The sequence below is a fragment of the Monodelphis domestica genome, chromosome 3 (genome assembly GCF_027887165.1).
Source record: "Monodelphis domestica isolate mMonDom1 chromosome 3, mMonDom1.pri, whole genome shotgun sequence".
NCBI classification, from domain to species: domain Eukaryota; kingdom Metazoa; phylum Chordata; class Mammalia; order Didelphimorphia; family Didelphidae; genus Monodelphis; species Monodelphis domestica.
The window spans coordinates 482,407,089-482,425,573 of record NC_077229.1 but is presented as its reverse complement, the minus strand read 5'-3'; the positions used below and the strand labels follow the sequence as shown (position 1 = coordinate 482,425,573).

General features: G+C 33.5%; 1 protein-coding gene across 13 annotated transcripts in view; it reads left to right on the top strand.

Annotated features, from left to right (window-relative positions):
* The window catches only part of FER (FER tyrosine kinase), a 258,919-nt gene that overhangs the window by 9,019 nt on the left and 231,415 nt on the right, over window positions 1-18,485 (top strand). For 10 of the 13 annotated variants that reach the window (XR_008917907.1, XM_007486492.3, XM_056824723.1 and 7 more), the window contains exons 2-3: window positions 7,813-7,937; window positions 8,026-8,143. The gene's annotated coding sequence lies outside the window, so the exon portion shown is untranslated. The remainder of the gene's footprint in view (window positions 1-7,812; window positions 7,938-8,025; window positions 8,144-18,485) is intronic. The other 3 variants (XM_056824726.1, XM_056824725.1, XM_056824719.1) reach the window with 1 other exon arrangement.

Below are 18,485 nucleotides of genomic sequence, written 5' to 3'. Positions count from 1 at the left end.
TACACTGTTTCTCTTGCCCAGGTCTTGGTTGGTAATATATTCATATTATCAAATCAAATTATAAATCAAATATCATATCAAATATTCATATTTGCCAATAAGGGTTAAAATAGGGGTTTGATAAAAATAAGAGAGAAGCTTTTAATAATTTAAGTTTTAATGAGAATATAGTAGAGTTGTAAATTAATATTATCACTTTAAACCAGAGAAAAGAAAATGTCTAGCAGCTTTTAATAATTAACAATTTAGTTTTATTAAAATAGAGATAGAAAAGAATATAGTAAAGGAGGGAAATATAGAAAAGAGGTAGAGAAAGAAAATGTCCTAATATTTATACTAGGTATCTTATAATTACCAATAACTACCTATAATTACTACCTAAACTTGCCTATGTCTACCTATAACTGCTTATAACTGTTTATAACTACCACTAATGACAACCACCCTCACAAAGTTCCAACCCAATCCAGCCCAATCAAAACCAACACAGTGTTTAATCCAACCCCAATTAGGTCTGTCAACAAAGACCAACCACCTCCCAAAAAAGTTCAAGAAAGAAAAAACTTAACAGTCCAAACCAAAAGCCAAAAACCCAGAAATCCTCTAAAGGCTAAAGCCAAAAGCACTATCAGTAAGCTCATGTTTGCCTTTTATATTCCAGCAACTAAATGCCAACCACCAACCCAACACACTCCCAGCAGCTAACTTCCCAACCACTAACCCAATACACTCCCAGCAGCCAACTTCCTGGGAATTGTCAGCACCTAACTGTCAGCAACTGGATTCCCCCTCCCCCTAACTGACTTTGGCCCCTTTTCCTACCTTACTTCCTGTCTCTATGGTTTCTATTTCCTGTCACTGTGGGCTGATTAATCTCTACAAAGCTCTATGGTAAGAGGACCTCCAGGTCACCTGTTAACTAAAAAAAGGAATAAAGAATTCCTTTTTACATCAGGTCTTGGTTGGTAATATATTGCAGCCTATTCACATTTGCCAATGGGCCTCTTTGTTACCCTTTTTGTGATTTTCAGATTCAATTCTTCAGTGACTGTAGTATTTTAAGACTTAAAGTTTATAGCATTTGTAAGCAGATGGAGCTTTATTTTAGGGAAAGGATTGGAACTATTAAAAATAATGGCACACTTTTGTGTGTGTGTGTGTGTGTGTGTGTTTGTGTGTGTGTATGCCAAACATTTTAATACTGTTTTAAGCTATCAAGACTTAAAAAGCTTTAAATTATAAAAGCTTATATTATTTTTGGGATACTCTATATATTCTCCTGTATATATACTATTGTCTATTCACGTATGTAGCATAGTCAGAAGAATAGGCATTCTTCAAGGTACAATGAAAAGATCACTAGTCTGGAGTCAAAAAGGTATATGATCCAATCTCAGCTCTTCTTGGGTGATTTTTGGCCAAGTCTTCATTTCTTTTGGACCTCATTTTCTTGATCTTTAAAATAAGAAGATTGGCCTGTAATGATATCAGATCTCTTCTCATATTAAATCCTTAAATCTGTGATTCATCTACTTGGTTTTTCCAGTTTGTATAGTTAGACTGAATTCTTTGGATTGATTATGGTGGTTAGGGTTTTTTTTTTCTAGTATTCTGTGTGAATACAGTCTGCACAATGTCATCTACAAAACAGGAGCATCTGGTAAATTTCACCATTTATATGGAATTCCAATTTCATTTGGACCCTTTTCTGGATCTCTAAAACAGTGGCAAATTCCTTTGACAGGCATATATCTTACTATTTTATATCCAGATTGTTATTAGAGTGTCAGTGAACAAAATTATTTAACTTGATATATCCTTTAAAGAATCTTGCTTGATTTTGACATATGTGTGGGAGGTAGTTTGTGAATATATATCATTTATTTAATTCTTAAAATAAGGGACTGTACCATTTGTTGGAAGCAAATTTCTCTCCAGAGTTGCCTTTTTAATGTCATCTCTCAGTGACCTGAAGGTCAAATACCACTGAGTAAATTCAGGTATAGATAAACCCTCAGAGAAAGGAAGTTGAAGAACTAAGGAACCAATGAGATGGGAATCTGATTCCACAGTCACTGGCCTCCTGGGTAGCCCAGGCAAATTAAGAAACTATGGTTAGTTCCTGAGATATGAAGTGTAAGAGCTAGTGGGCGGAGAAAAGAGCTTATAAATGGTGACCAGGTGGTCTGTGGGAGCTGTTGCGTGGGGAGTGGAAGGAACCCTTGTTGGAGTTTAGCTACAGGCTCATCATGGTGGCCAATAGTTCAGAAAGCTAAGTATCTCTCTACCTCTTTCCTACCTTTCCCTTTCTTTACTACTACTACTCCTTTGATTTAATAAAGTTAAGCTACTGTCAGCCTCATAATTACGCTCCATCTTGGAATCAATACTCAGTATTGGCTCCAAGGCAGAAGAGTGGTAAGGGCTAGGCAATGGGGGTCAAGTGACTTGCCCAGGGTCACACAGCTGGGAAGTGGCTGAGGCCAGATTTGAACCTAGGACCTCCCATCTCTAGGCCTGGCTCTCAATCTACTGAGCTACCCAGTGGGCCCCATAGCCTCATAATTTTAATTATTACACATTTAAGTATCAAAGCATTTTAATAGATTGTTTTGAGGCAGTCAGCATTATAGTATATAGAAGAAAGAGCACTGAAGGCAGGTTCTAGTTGTGAATCTGTCAGTAGTCATGTCCATGGGCAAGTCAATTAATGTCATTAGACCTCATATAGGATCTTTTTTAGTTCTAAAATGATGTAATTTTAATGTACTGCCTAGTCTTATAACTGTTAATCATGTTCTAGAATAAATACTATTTATTGATGCTTATATTATGAGCTTTATGAGTTGTAAATAAAAATATATTCAATAAATACCATTCCCACTTTTAAATAAGTAGCTGTTTCAAATGAAGATAATAAAAATGAAATCAGTGTTGTACTGTATTTGATTTTACGTAGGTTGAGAATATAGGTATATTATTGAAGTTTTAGAGAATTTAAACTGTAAATATGATAGCAAAGTGTATATACCAATTAGAATAAAAGTATTCTAAAGGCAAAAATTCCATATACAGTGGTACCTTGACACACGAGTTTAATTTGTTCTGTGAAGGGTTAAACGTTTGGGGGCAGGAGTTTGATCAAAAGCCAGTGCACAGCTTATTAAATGCAAAACACTTAGTTTATTATTAGGAAATACAGATAGCAAATAGGAAGGAGGAAAGTGAATGTAGTCTTATAATAGATTATAACTATACCCAAGATCCTATACCTAACTAAATTTTTCTAGAAAACTCTACATCTGTCTGCCTCAGAGGGCACAATCTTCTGTTAGGCCAAAGCCCTTGCTTACTCTCCTGTTCTCTCTATCTGATAATATAGCCACTCTCTATTTACCTACCTACCCAAATTATGAATTATAAATAAGGCTATTAAGACCTTAAATCCATTTCTCAGTCTCCTCACAGTCCTAGAGAAAGCAAGTCACACACTCCTCTCCCCAGGTGATCTAGAGGCAAAAAGCCATTTGCAACTGTCTCCAACAGACCAACTACAGTCCCCTCCACCACACCCTTCTGTCATTAACTGACAAGTGGCACAGCAAGGAGTCTCTAACTGCTGGCCTGCACAGCAGGGGGTCTCTTACTAAAAAAAAAAACAACCCAACAACTTATTACTTCTTTTCCTCTTAAATATAAAAGTAGAAATTAATAAAATCTCTTTTAACAGTTCCATGGCCAAGCTCGTAACTCAATTTGCTCATGCGTCAAATTGAATTTCCCCATTTAAATGAATAGAAATGCAATTAATCTGTTCCGACCCCCAAAAACCATGAGAATTTTTTGTTTTATATGCTTTTAAATATGAAATTGTACTTTATAAATAACAAATAAGTATATTTATAGATAATAAGAAAGAATGTAAAGAAATAAACTTGCTTATGAGATGTTATTTACCTTCAAGGTTAGGCAAAGACTGATGAAGGTTTTCATTTTATGCGCTATTGCTCAACATAACTTACTCTCTACACCTGTAACACTACATTTAAATGCAAAATTGATCTTACACATTACTTATTTATAACAACTTTATTGGTAAACTTAATTGCTATTTTTTAAAACTTTACTTAATTATTTTCTTCACTGAATTTTGACTGTTTTGCCACACTTTCCTCGATTTCACTGAGAGGTCATTTCAACAAAAACCTTTCCATGGAAGTGTGTTTCTTCCTCCTTTTCAGAATGTTTCAATAAGGTATGAAACAAGTGTCATTTCACAGTTCTGTTGCAACTTTTTCTGGATGTGTCTTTTCAATAAACTATTTAATTTTCCCCCAAATCCTCAACATTTCCTTAATCTTGCTTGTACTGATTACCTCATCCACCTTGGCCTTCTCTCCACTAATTTCCTATAAAACCCTTGTATGTTCCTGCTGTAACTCCTTTAATTCCTCTATTGTCAAGACCCATGGTTAAAAGTTAAGAAATTTGCCCCCAAAACTGATAATAAAGACAAAAATAAAGAAGAAAGCAAAAGCAATTCAATACAGATGCTTGCATGGCCAGATAAACACTGAACTAAATAAGACAGCCTCATGTAACTTGTGAAACTGAACTAGGCTAGTCTATTGGAGGTGTCTAGTGGAGGGTGGTGGAAGCTCTTGATTCAAATATCCGCTTGTGACTTAAAGCAAAAAATCCCGATCATGACTGCTCATATCTCAAATTGCTTGTGACTTAAGGTGCTCATGTCTTAAGGTACGACTGTTTATGTATATTCATACATATATATATGTATAGGCCTATTTTAAGTCTACTTAAAACTTGTTTCAGTATGGGAAAAATTAGGTTTAGATCAACGTCTTATGCCCTGTACCAAGATAAATTCAAAATGGGTAAATGACTTAAATATAAAAAATGAAATCATGAATAAATTAGGTGAACATAGAATAGTATACCTATCTGATCAGTGGAAAAGGAAGGTATTTAAGACCAAGCAAGAGATAGAGACCATTAGAAAATGTAAAATGAATAATTATGATTATATTAAAGCCTTTTTGTACAAACAAAACCAATGCAATCAAAATTAGAAGGGAAGCAACAAACCGGGAAAACATTTTTATAACAAAAATCTCTGACAAATGTCTAATTTCCCAAATATATAAGGAAATAGTCAAATGTACAAGAAACCTAGCCATTTCCCATTTGACAAGTGGTCAAATGATATAAATAGGCAGTTTTCAGATGAAGAAATCAAAACTATCAATAATCACATGAAAAAGTGTACTAATTGCCTCTTGATTAGAGAAATGCAAATCAAAACAACTCTGAGGTATCACTTCACACCCAGCAAATTGGCTAATATATCAGTAAAGGAAAATATTAAATGTTGGAGGGGATGTGTCAAAATTGAGACACTAATACACTGTTGGTGAAGTTGTGAATTGATCCAACCATTCTGGAAGGCAATTTGGAATTATGTGCAAAGGGCTTTAAAAGAATCATGACCTTTGATCCAGCCTTATCACTATTAGGTTTGTACCACAAAGAGATAATAAAAAAAGAGCTGTACAAAAATATTCATAGCACACTCTTTGTGGTGGCCAAAAATTGGAAAACGAGGGAGTGTCCCTCAATTGGGGAATGACTAAACAAATTGTGGTATCTAATGGTGATGGAATAATGTTGTGCTGAAAGAAATAATGAACTGGAGGATTTCTATATGAACTGGAAGGACCTCCATGAACTGATGCAGAGTTAAATGAGCAGAACATTGTACACAGAAAGTGAAACATCATGGAATGATCTAATGTAATTGGCTTCCCTACTAGTAGCAATGCAATGATCCAGGATAATCCTGAGGGATTTATGAGAAAGAATGCTATATACATTGAGAGAAAGAACTGTGGGAATAGAAACACAGAAGAAAAACATATGATTTATTATTTGTTTATATAGGTACATGATTTGAGGTTTTCATTTCAAAAATGTTCTATTGCAAAAATGAATTATATGGAAATAGGTACCAAGTTATAACATTTGTATAACCCAATGGAATTGCTTGACTACTCTGGGAGGTGTGGAGGGGAAAGGGGAGAGAAAGAAAATGTGTCATGTAGACATGGAAAAATATTTTTAAAAAATGAAAACCAGAAAAAAAAAAACTTGTTGCAATTATGGAAACTGCTTTTAAGTAGCATATATATGTATATTATATATATACATTTATATATAATAGTCTTCATTATTTTAATTTTATTTTGCATCTTAAGCTTTTTCTCCTGTTTCAAATATTTATTTTTTAATTGAATTGTTGAATTGAACCACTCTGGTTCTTGCAGTTTGAAGACTTTTTTTTTTTTTACCTAGAGATGATTTGTGAGTTCTCTTTTATTTTCATTTTTATGTTCAGATATTTTGGATAATTCTTTTCGGTTTTTTCCTGTGTTATGGTTTAAAATTTTTTTGTACTCTGAAGTCTTCTGGGTACCTATAATCTTAGGCTCTCTCTACACATCTTGTCTTTGAGATCAGTATGTTTTGTTTGCATAGTGAGCTTGCTTTTAGTGTTATTTTTTGCTTCCCTTCTTCTAGATTGCCCTTGACTTTGCTGTATTTGAATTCCCAAACTGTTGTTCTATCTTTTGTTTCTTTGGTAAGACTTGTCATTGCAGATTCCAGTTTTTCTATTCTGCCCATTATTTTTGCTGTGTAGATATGAATTCACCTCTTGTTATTCTCATTTCTCTTTTGAACCACTCAGGAATAGTGTATTCTAGTTCCATCCATAAGGCCCTATTCTTCATCAGGAATTGAATAATTTTCTTTCAATTTGCAGTAATTATTCATAGATGGTTGATCCATTTACTTGATATGGAGGCCATATTTTCTTCAATTGTTAATGCTTTCTTTGTTGGTTTATCTGTTTATGTTCAATGTCTTTGAGTTTTGTTCTTTATGAGATCTTTGGCAGTTGATACTTTCTGATTGACCCCTCTGATGGTGGTTTCCTTGGGGGTCAAATCTGATAGCTTTTCAGCCTTTTTCCACCATTGGCAAGTCACATGTGGTTCACAAGATCTCCACTCCAAGTGACTTTGGGGTGATCAGCACTAGCCCCATGTAGATCATGGGTTCTTTTCCTTAGGTCTAGAGGAATGCTACCCTTCTCCCCTACAGCCCTGGAGACCTTTCTAAGCCTTTTGTTCCTTAGCTTTCTTCCCTGGCATCAGTAGTTCAGACAACTGCTACTCTGGTGCTATGGGGTTGGTGTGCCCTGGATTGCTGTGGGGCTTGGGCTTGCTGCCTTACCTGATACTAATGGTTCAGATCTTTGCACTCTGTGCTAGGATTGTGACCTTAGCCAGGTTTTTGTTCTTTAAGACTTATAGCACTGGCTTGGCTATCTGTTGTGCCACAGCAAACTTTCTGCAATCTTTAAGTCTCCAAAACACTGACCTTTATTTTAAGTCTGTGTCTTTTTCTAGTACAGTTTTATTGCTGGTAGTCTAAGAGGTGGGGGAAGGATGTTGATTTTTTTTTTTGGTCTGTTTTATTTTTGGTTTTAATCTTTTTTGGATATGGGATGCCCTTGTCTGTGGAGACAGCTGAAATTGATTTTTCTTTGGCACATGATTTCTGTTTTGAAGAGGTTTGAGAGGTTGTGAGGACTGGAGAAAAATGTCTAGTCTTCTATCTTGTTACTCACATGATTAAAAATTTATATTAGTATATTATTCACCCTTAAATGTCCTACTAAGTTAGAAAACTTTTAAAGTATGAACATGGTGTCCTGTTTTCCTGTTGTCCAAGGACCATTGTAGCAATGTTTGGAGATGCTCATTACCAGAAGGTTGACCATCAGGGGATGAATTTGTTTTGGCCACAGCAAGTCATGAATGCCAGCTACTAAGGCACAGAACTATTGACATATTGAAGTGAGTAAGCTGTTACCTCTATGTGTGCCATTAGCCTCCTTCTTCAGGTTGACCAAATCTAACATAAAAAAAAATTTTTTTTTTGCAGCATTTGAGATAGACCTATGATCATTCTCTTCTGCAACTTCTCCAAAATATCTTAAAGTGTGATGTCCCTAAATGGATCTACCATTTTAATTGAGATCTGACTGAATAAGAGTAATCAGGTAAGATTGCTTTTTTTCCTTTTCTCACTTATATTGGTCTTAGTATATCCCTAAAGTTATAGCTTCAGTTTGAAATAGTAAAACATTTTTTATTGATTTATTTTTTAATCCATGTTTTTTTTAATTTTTATTTTTTATATTCCATGTAGCAGATTTTCTCCTTTGTTATCTACTTAATGTTTAGATTCTATGATTTTAAAAATTGTATATTATTCCTATGACTACCATTCAGCCAAATGATTTTTATTTCATTTAGGTCATATACTTCTATCCTGTTAATTTTATTTCAGTTTTAAATACCACCATCACATTATCCAGCATTTTATTAATACTACTCAAATACTGTCATTGATTTGGATATTCTCTCCAAAGATGCATATTTTTACTCATCCCTACTTGTCCATTTTGTGAAGTTTTTCTCCATGTCCTATTATAAATTCATCACGGGGGACCACCCAAAGTGCTAATCTACCAGACAGCTGATTACAGTTCAAGAGTCATGTCTAATAATAGTTGGACAGCCCAAGTTTTCCTCTAGTATTAATAATACTATTAATACCAGGACTTAGGATGTTCACCTGTTGTTCATTGTTCTTGCACTGTGACTAGCCCTTTGGGGTAGACCACCAGTACCTTGTTAGTTCAGGTTTGGTGTGGATTCAAAATTAGGCACTTGTAAATCATTAAATAATTAAGAAAAGGATTTACTTTGCTTTAATGTAGTAAGGATGTGAAGCAAGGATACAGTTTAGTTTCTCTTGACTTGCCCCTCTTCTCCCCCCATCTCCTGCCATATGGAAGTACATCTGGTCAGTTGGGCAAAGAGTATGATGATTCTTATTTTTTACAGAAATCTATCAAATTAGGGGATCCCTGATTCTATTTGGTAAGACTTTATCCCCTTAAGTGACCAGAAAGCTGTTTCAGTGAATGCAGGGGCTAATCAAGTTGGAAGGACAGCTTTGTTTCCTTTTAGGGAAAATAAATTTTTATTGCTTAGAAATGAGACAACCGCTAATACATCTTTTTCACTCATGCATTTCTTATTACTTTTTTGTTCATGTTCTTTAAAGTTCCTTATTATGCTCATTCTTACTGTGTGACTCTCAGTTACCCTTAAAAGGAACAATAGCACAGTGTATTTTTACCCTTTAGTAGTGGCAGCAGAGGCCCTGAACTTAGAGTCAAGAGAAACTTTGGTTCAAAGTCCACCTCCCACATTACCTATGTGACAAGTAATTTAAATTCTGACTAAACTCTCTCATCTACAGAAAAAGAATGGTAATACCTGTATAACTTATTTCTGGGACCATGGGAAGCTTAAATGAAATAATATGTTAAACAGTAAGCAAACCTTAAAAGGGGCTGCATCAATATCAGCTATTATTATTATTAATCTTGTAAATATTAGGCAGTGCAGGTCATTTAACACATAAGAAATCAGACTCAGATAGGTCAGAGTTCTTGACCAAGGTCAAATGGTGGAATTAGGTCAAAAAATAAAATCCAATTTTTGACTTCTGTCTAGGATTCCATGTCTTTTCCCTATATCCTCAAATACCCCAAAAAGAGTTGTCATCTATTTGGAGTTCCCCTTCAGAGATGCAAATAGAAACCCATCAATTTTTTGTCTATGCTATGTAACTTTTGTCCTTGTTCTGCTGAAAATTTATCACAGTGGGTCTGCTTAATATTCTAGAAGCCCTTCTTTTAAAAAATAATTTTTCAGTTAAATGTAGAAATTTTTAAATAAATTTTCTGACATTTTCTGACATTTCTGACATTCATATTTTTTCCCTCCCTCTCTTATGCATCTTCCCAAAGATGGTAAATAGTCTGATATAGATTATAGCAGTGCTTTCATGCTATCAAAAAACTCATAAAGGAAATAAAGTAGAAGAGGGCATACACTGATAAGACTCCAACAGTTCCTTCTTTGACTGTGGATAGCATTTTTTTTTCATGAGTTCCTTGGGATTATCTTGGAAACTTGCTTTGCTGATAATGGTTTAGTCTTTTGCAGTTGATCATTGTATAATATTCCTATTACTGTATACATTGTTATTGTTCTGCACACTTCTCTTCTCATCAGTTCATCAATCTTTCCAGGTTTTTCTGAACTTATCTTGTTCATTATTCTTATGGCACAATAGTATTCCATTACAACAACCATATACCACAACTTGTTCAGCCATTTCCCAAGTGATATATAACCTCTCAGTTTTTAATTCTTTGCCCCTACAAAAATTGCTGCTAAAAATATTTTGGTACAGGTAAGTTCTTTTCCCTTATCTTTTTTTTTAAACCCTTTCCTTCCATCTTAGAATCAATGCTTAGTATTGGTTCCAAGACAGAAGAGGGGTAAGGGCTAGGCAGTGGAGGTTTAAGTGACTTGCCCAGGGTCACACAGCTAGGAAATGTCTGAGACCAGATTTGAACCTAGGACCTCCCATCTCTAGGCCTGACTCTCAATCCACTGACCCACCCAGCTGCTCCCTCTTTCCTTTATCTTTGACCTCCTTGGGATACAAACCCAGTAGTGTGGTATTCCTGGATCAAAGGATATTCATGGTTTTATGGCCCTTTTACCATAGTTCCAAATTACTCTCCAAAATGGCAGTATCAGTTCATAGTTCCACCAACAGTTCATTAGTGTCCCAATTTTCCCACATCTCCTCCAACGTTTATCATTTTCCTTTTTAGTCATATTAGTTAAACTGGTAGGTATGAGGTGGCATCTCAGAGTTTTTTAAATTTGCATTTTTCTAATTAAGAGTGATTTGGAACAACTTGGTAAAATAGGCACCAAAATACTGAAGAAAATAATTTTCCAGTTATATTCGAATAAGAGGGAAAATAATGAAGCTATTGGTCAGTTCCTCAAAGAAATCACAAAATGAAAGCTCCCAATAATATATTTTTTTTAAATTTTTATTTTTTACTCCCTTACCTTCTGTCTTAGAATCAATACTATGTATTGGTTCCAAGGCTGAAGAGTGGTAAGGGATAGGCTATAGGGGTTAAGTGATTGGCTAGGGTCACACAGCTGGGAAGTGTCTGAGGCCATATTTGAACCCAGGACCTCCCATCTCTAGGCCTGGCTCTCAATCTACTGAGCCACCCAGCTTCCCCCTCTCAATTATATTTTTGCCAAAATTTAGAGCTCCCAGGTCAAGGAGGATATGCTACCAGCAGAAAGAAATAATTTGAATACAGTGAAGCTACAGTCAGGATTAAACAAGATTTATCAGGTATAGTATAAAGGAGTAAAGGATTTAGATAGTGATATTCCTAAAGGTAAAAGATCTAGGATTACAACAAAGAATAATCTACCTAACAAAATGAAATATAATTCTATAGAGAAAAAAATTAATATTTAATGAGGCAGAGGACTTTCAACCAGGGATCCTTAGAAAGAATCCTTTGGAGATAAGCTGGGCTAGATGCAGAGTGAAATATAGGACAATCTTGGAGACTTTGAGTGGGTCTGCTTGGCCCTAGCCATCTGAGCCTGGCAGTGGCCAAAACTGAAAGCCTGAATAATTCCAGAAGCCTGTTGCTATAGAAGTGGAGTCCGATAGACCTAAGTACAGCTGCAGGAGAAAGGCCCTAGACAAAATCTAGCCTAAGTAGTCTTCGAAGTCCCTAATGAGAGTCCAGCAAAGGATTAGCCCATGTGCCCAGAAGCAATAGTGAAGGACCTTATACAGCATCCACAGCAGGCATGGTATGGGAGCTCTGTCAGAAGACGTATCTTCCAGGAAGATCCCAATACTAGAACAGCCATAGGGTCTCTTGAAAAAAGAATCTAGTCTGAGTCACCATATAAAGGACCAGTCAGCCTTCCTCAGGACATTAAATTGTAGAAATTGACCCAACCACAGGCCTTCTGATATAGATACTAAAAGTGAATGAAATGAGAAAACCAAGGAAAACTGAATATCATGAGGAGGTAATCATAATTTGAAATGTTCTCAACTCTGAAGAGCATAGCAACCTCACAAGTTTCTCTAATTAAAAACTTGGAAGAAAAAAAAATGGACCAAATATAAGGGCTTTAGGAATACCTGAAAGAAATACAAAGTGGAAAAGCTAGGAAGAAAAAAATAGCATGAAAATGGACCTTTGTAAAGATAGTGGAAAATGTTGACTTATGTAAAAATAAAATTGGTGAGTTATAAAATAAAATATTTAGATGGAAAATCTTCCAAAACTGTTTCAAAACTGTTTAACTCGCCCATCAGGTTCAAACTGTTTGGATACTTTTGATAAGATGTAATTGAAAGTATCCTCAGTGATGAAGTGAAGCTCAAATATGAACTTCCCTTCAGGGCCAGGTGCAAGGATGCTAAAGAGACTCTTATTATAAACATAAGATGTTTATTGAAATATATAAGGAGAAATAAAGGATTTTTAATTCTAAGGGATTCTGAATCCACACAAATAAACTCCCAAAGGAACCTCTTCTCCTGTTTTTCACAGGCTACACTAATCCTCCCTAATCTAACGCAAATTTATACTGTCTAAATAAAAACTACTGCTATTATCCTTATAAATCTTAACTTTGTCTTCAAATTATAAAATAGCAAAGGTTAGCTGATTGAGTCAAGAATCAAGTTAGGACAGTCTGTTAATTCTTAACAGACTCAGAGTCCAAACCAAAGACCAGGTTTTTCTTTCATCTTCTCAGAGTTAAACAATCTATAAAAACCACAATAGATATTCAATAATGTTTCCCAAGTTGGGAAAGGAAAACACTGAGCTCCTTCAGATATTTCCCTCAGCCAGAGAGAGAGGCAGCTCTGAGAGAGTCTCAGAGTGTGTATGTCTTTGCCAACTGCCAGAGACCAACTCCCAGCTGCCAGAGAGAGTAATTGACATAGAAAAATGGTTATAACTGTCAGCAGTTGAAATTAACATGCTCTCTCAGCTCTGTTTCAAACTCCAGTCTTTTCTCAAGCAGCCACTCTACTTCTTATCACTAAAATAATAAAACAATACTTATTTTCTAATATTATCCTTACATTTAAGAACTGGTTGCTGAGAAAATTAGAATGAATCAAATAGAAACTGACTCAGTGAGACAGCAAGAAATATTAATACAAAATCAAAAGAGTGAAAACAACAACAAAAAGGAAAATCTAAGAGTCGTATGAAAAACAACTGCCCTGGAAAACGATTCAAGATGAGGTAATTGAATTGAATTGAATTGAAAAGAATTGTCAGATACCATATTTCAAGAAATTAATTATAAATGAAAGCTACCCAGATTACTTATAACTAGATATCAATGGAAAATAGAAAGAATCCACTGATTTTTCTCCAGAAAGAAATTCCAGTACAAAAACTTTCTGGAATGTCTTAGCTAAAATTCAAAATTTCTGGGTCAAAGAAGAAATATTCTGAGCAATGAAAATGAAGTTCAGGTTCTAAGAAAGGAACCACAATGAGGATAAATACTTCGCATTCATTGTAAATGAGGAGAACTTGCAGTATGATAATCCAAAAAGTTAAGCAATAGAGTTGACAACCCAGTATAATTTAAGTGGTAAAACTAAGTGTAATTTCATAGTTGGGGGAAAAATGTTTAATGGAATTGAGGACAACCAAACCTTCTTTTTTGAAATATTCTTTTAAAATATTTTTAACAAATTACATTTGTATACAATTTTAATAATAATTTTCTGATATTTTGACATTTTTGTTCTTTCCTTCCCTCCTCCTTCCTTTTCCCTGAGATGGCAAGTTGATGATATGTAGGTTGTACGTGTGCTGTCATGCAATATATATTTCCATATTTGTTATAATGTGAAAGAAGACACATATTGCTTATACTAGAGAAAAAAATCATAAAGGAAATAAAAGACTATTATGCTTTAATCTGCATTCAGACTCCTTCCATTCTTTCTGTGGACTTTTTCATCAAAAGTCCCTTGGAGTTGTTTCAGATCCTTATATTGCTTAAGTCACTTTTTGTTGATCATTGTAAATTACTTTTGTTACTGGGTACAATTTTCTCCTGGTTCTGATCACTCTATTTTGCATTACTTTATAGAAGTCTTTCTAGGTTTTTTTTTTGTTGTTATTATGTTGTATAAAGTAGTATTCTATGCTACTATTTTAGTATATGTTTTGAAAGGAAAACTCAGATGCCAAGAAATATGCATATATATTCGTTGAATTGAGAAGGAGTAGATGAATAAAGGGCCATGGAAAGACAGATTAAAATTTATCTAATTCTAAAGAATTGTGTCAAAGAACAAATCAGCAATTTAATTAAATTAATAAAGAACAATCAGTAATTTAATTAAAGAGAATGACAACAATGAGATAAACATACCAAAATTTAGGGGATACATCCAAAGAAGTATTTAGGTGAAAATTTATATCTCTAAATATTTACATCAATAAACTAGAGAAAGAACAGTTCAATGAATTGGTCATGCAACTAAAAAGTTAGAAAAAACAAAGTAAAAATCTCCATCACCAAATTGGAAATCTTGAAAATCAAAGGTGAGATTAATAAAATTGAAACTTAAGAAAACTGCTGAGTTTTATGGAAAAATAACAATAAAACAGATAAATCACTGATTAATTTGATTTAGAAAAAGGATGAAGAAAATCAGATTACCAGTTTCAAAAATGGAAAAGATGAATTTACCACCAGTAAAGAGGAAATTAAAGAAAGTATAGGAATTATTTTACCCAATTATATGCCAAACAATTTGATAATTGAAGTGAATTTGATGAATATTTACAGAAATATAAACTGTGCAGATTAATAGAAGAAATAGAATGCTATTTACTATTTAAGTCTTTGTTATATACACTCATTTCTTGTGTAATTTATTTTAGAATTTTATTAGGATTGAGGTTAATTAATATATAATGTCCTTTCTATTCTCTGCCACTATCACCTCTACTTATTTAAAAAATTAAAATGAATCATACTTTGATTTTTCCTAGAAGTCTGAAGTAATAATTTTTATTATAGAGCTCTTGAATATAATTTTAATATCTCTTAAATTTCATTAATCTCCAACTTTCAGTTTAATTAGGTCATCTGACTCTTAATCATCCAATTTTATTTAAATGCTGTTCTGTCAATTTGCCATTTTAACATTTATTTCTCTTCATTGGAGAATTTTAACAGGTCTTATGATTGATATTTTAAGTGTAGTTTGAAATGTAATATAGGTTAGATTGCTATTAATTATTTAATAATTTCATTCACCATTCTTGCTTCCTATAAAAAGTGCCCTTTAGGATGTAATTACTCTTCTTAAAAGTATTTCTTATTAACATCAGCCCTGCCATATAAATGCAGTAGGTCAGTGGAAAAGACTACTAATCCCAGAGTTAGGAAGACCTGGTTTCAAATTCAGCCTCAGACACTTACTAGCTGTTTGACGCAAGTTTTCTTATATGTAAAATGAGGATAATAGTATCTTTTCTCCCAGGATTCTTGTGAAGCTAAAATTAGATGTTTGTAAAGCATATTGTAAATGTTAAAATGCTACATAAATACTTACTAGATATTATTTTACACTATTTTTGGTAATTCATATTTTTCTCACTTAGGAATTTAAAAATTTTAGCTTTGAAAAGAAATCAGTGAATATTAAAGCAATGTGACATCTTCCAAGTTGATATAATAACACATGTTCTATGTACTTCCAAGTACACATGTTTACTGTGTGCATCAAATGAATATCCATAATTTTGGCATGTTATGCAAACATGTGCCAGTATTTTTACCATCCCATTAGTGGCAGAGGGATGACTAGGATCTAGTTATTTGACTTCAATTTTTCTTTCTTCCATACCTGCCTCATCAGCTAAATTAAGTTCCTTTATATCTTTATATGTTTTATTTATGATCAGCATCTTTTGGTTTTATGTACTTAATTTAGTTCAAATCAGCAAACATTTTTCAAATGCTTATCATGGATAAGTTATTGTTCTGGATGCTAGGTATACAAAGAAAATAAGAGAACAGTTCCTGATTGCAGTTGATTTGCATTCAATTTGTGTGGAATATAGCATATTTTTAAATATGTAAATACAAGATACTGTGAGGAGAAAGAATGTTAAAATTTAGTGGATTGCTAGAGGCTTCACTGCAATAAAGGGTTTTTGATTTTAGTTTTGAAGGATGCAAAGTATATTAAGAAATAAAAGTGAGAGGTATGAGGGCTAGGGTATAAAAATATATATGTTAAGGGAACAGCTAATAGGTCAGGTTGACTGGAAACTTATCATCTCTTAGAAAGTGTCCATTTTAGCAGACTACTGTTCATAATAAACTTATTTTCAGTGAATTCTTTCCTAATAATTCTCCAAGGATGCTAGAGACTATGTATTCTCTAGTTTTACCACTTTAGTTCTTAAAAATATTGACTGGTGGTTTTATTTCAGTCTGTTGTATTACATTAAAGACTACAAATTCATGTTATCTTTGTTTCACTGATTACAGTCAAACTTACAAACAAGAATTTAGAAGGAGAGCTACAAATTTGATGAGATGATTTTCCCTTTAATCTGTTGGTTACATTTGTTTCTATATGGAGTCATTATTATTAATATTTATTAAATTTTTACCATGTGTAGAGAAGATTCTGCTGTAAAAAATAATACAAAAAATTTGGGCCAAAATTTGAGCTGGAACTGACTTTATTTGTGAATGTATATAATCGGTGATCTCATCACATCCAGTCTGTGATGAAAAGACATCTTTTGGATGTTCACAGTTGTTTTTATAGGATTTTGACAGTTAACAAACATTATTTGAGGATTTTGACAGTTAATACAGATAATTTAATCTACAAAACCAGATGTTCAGAGCAGGTTAGCTAATAGTTTCTCAATTCTAATACAAAGTCCATGTTTATCCTGCACCTACTACTTTCAGAGGAAGGCTAGGAAGAGACTTTTTGATCTTATTATCAGTGACTCTGGAAACAGACTTCAAGATAAAATGTCAGCATCCTGTTATTGAGTTTAAAGCAACTTCTGACTCTATCTTTATTCAGGATTCAGTCAAACTTTACATTCTAGATTTGATAATGGGAATTTTATGCATACTTACTCCTTATCTTATCCCATTTGCTTAACAACTGGAAATAGCATCCTCCTTACAGACACTACCTAAAAATGTATATGAGTTGAATTTATAATAAATGATATAAAGAAGAAATACAATGAAATAAATGCAAGTTCTTCATTGCTAGGTGTGAGATGTTAACAAAAGTAGCAGGAAACTGTCACTGCACTTGAAAAATTTATCAACTTAATTTTAAATAAATAGAACTTATTTATGTATATGTATATGTATATATATAAACATGAATAATGTCCAAGAACACAGCCATCTAAATATCCAGTTTCATCAGCATAATAGAAATCTATTTACTAAACACTTAATTGCTCATTGTTCTGTACTCATTGATGTAAAAGTGAGTTATTAATAATCTTAGTCTTGTTCCCTGGGAAGTTGCACAGAAAATTTTTGGAGGGATTGTTTGTATAGTAAGTACTGGTTTGAAGGTGATAGCATGTCAGTTGCGATCTGAGATGATAAACTTTTTTCTTAAGTAAAGCATAAGATAGTAGGTAATGGTAATTGATAGAATCCCAGAGTAAAAATTGGTTAAGGTCCTTAATGTCTATTACCAGAAATTTAATTATAAAGGCAGATTGGCTTCAGGGGAAAGGTGTGAGGCATCAAGAAACCTATTGTATTTTCCTGAACTGTGGTTTCAGAATTGAGGGGAGTGTTCTTGGTAAAAAATAGAAGATATTTGGAAATGAAATGGACATGATTGGATAAAGAGAGGATGTGATGGTAATTAAGTTTTTTAGTGCTATTGAAAGTAGTAGAAAAAATAAAAGTAAGTAAGGTTTGGTAGGTAATTAGATAACAGATTCTTTTAACACGTTAATAGGTTGAGATGATCTTGGAAATAGAAATATTAAAGGCAAAGCAAAAAATGCCAAATTGGAAGAGACTGAAAAGATCATAGAGACTTAAATTTGATGGTCATATGCATATATATGTGTATATGTATATATATATATATATATATATATATGTAATGATGTACATTAAACCAGTGGTTAAGCTCTATAATAAAAAAATTATGAAGGAATGCTAATGGATTTAGAACTGGGAGGTGTCACAGAGATCCTTTGTTCCAACCCTCTGACTATATATGAGGAAACAGGTTCAGGGAAAGGAAATTATTTTTTTGTTTTCAATTTATTATTTTTAATATTCATTAAAATAATTTTTTTTGTTTTCCAAATTCTTTTTTTCCTCCAACCTCTTCCAGCCTCTTCTTCA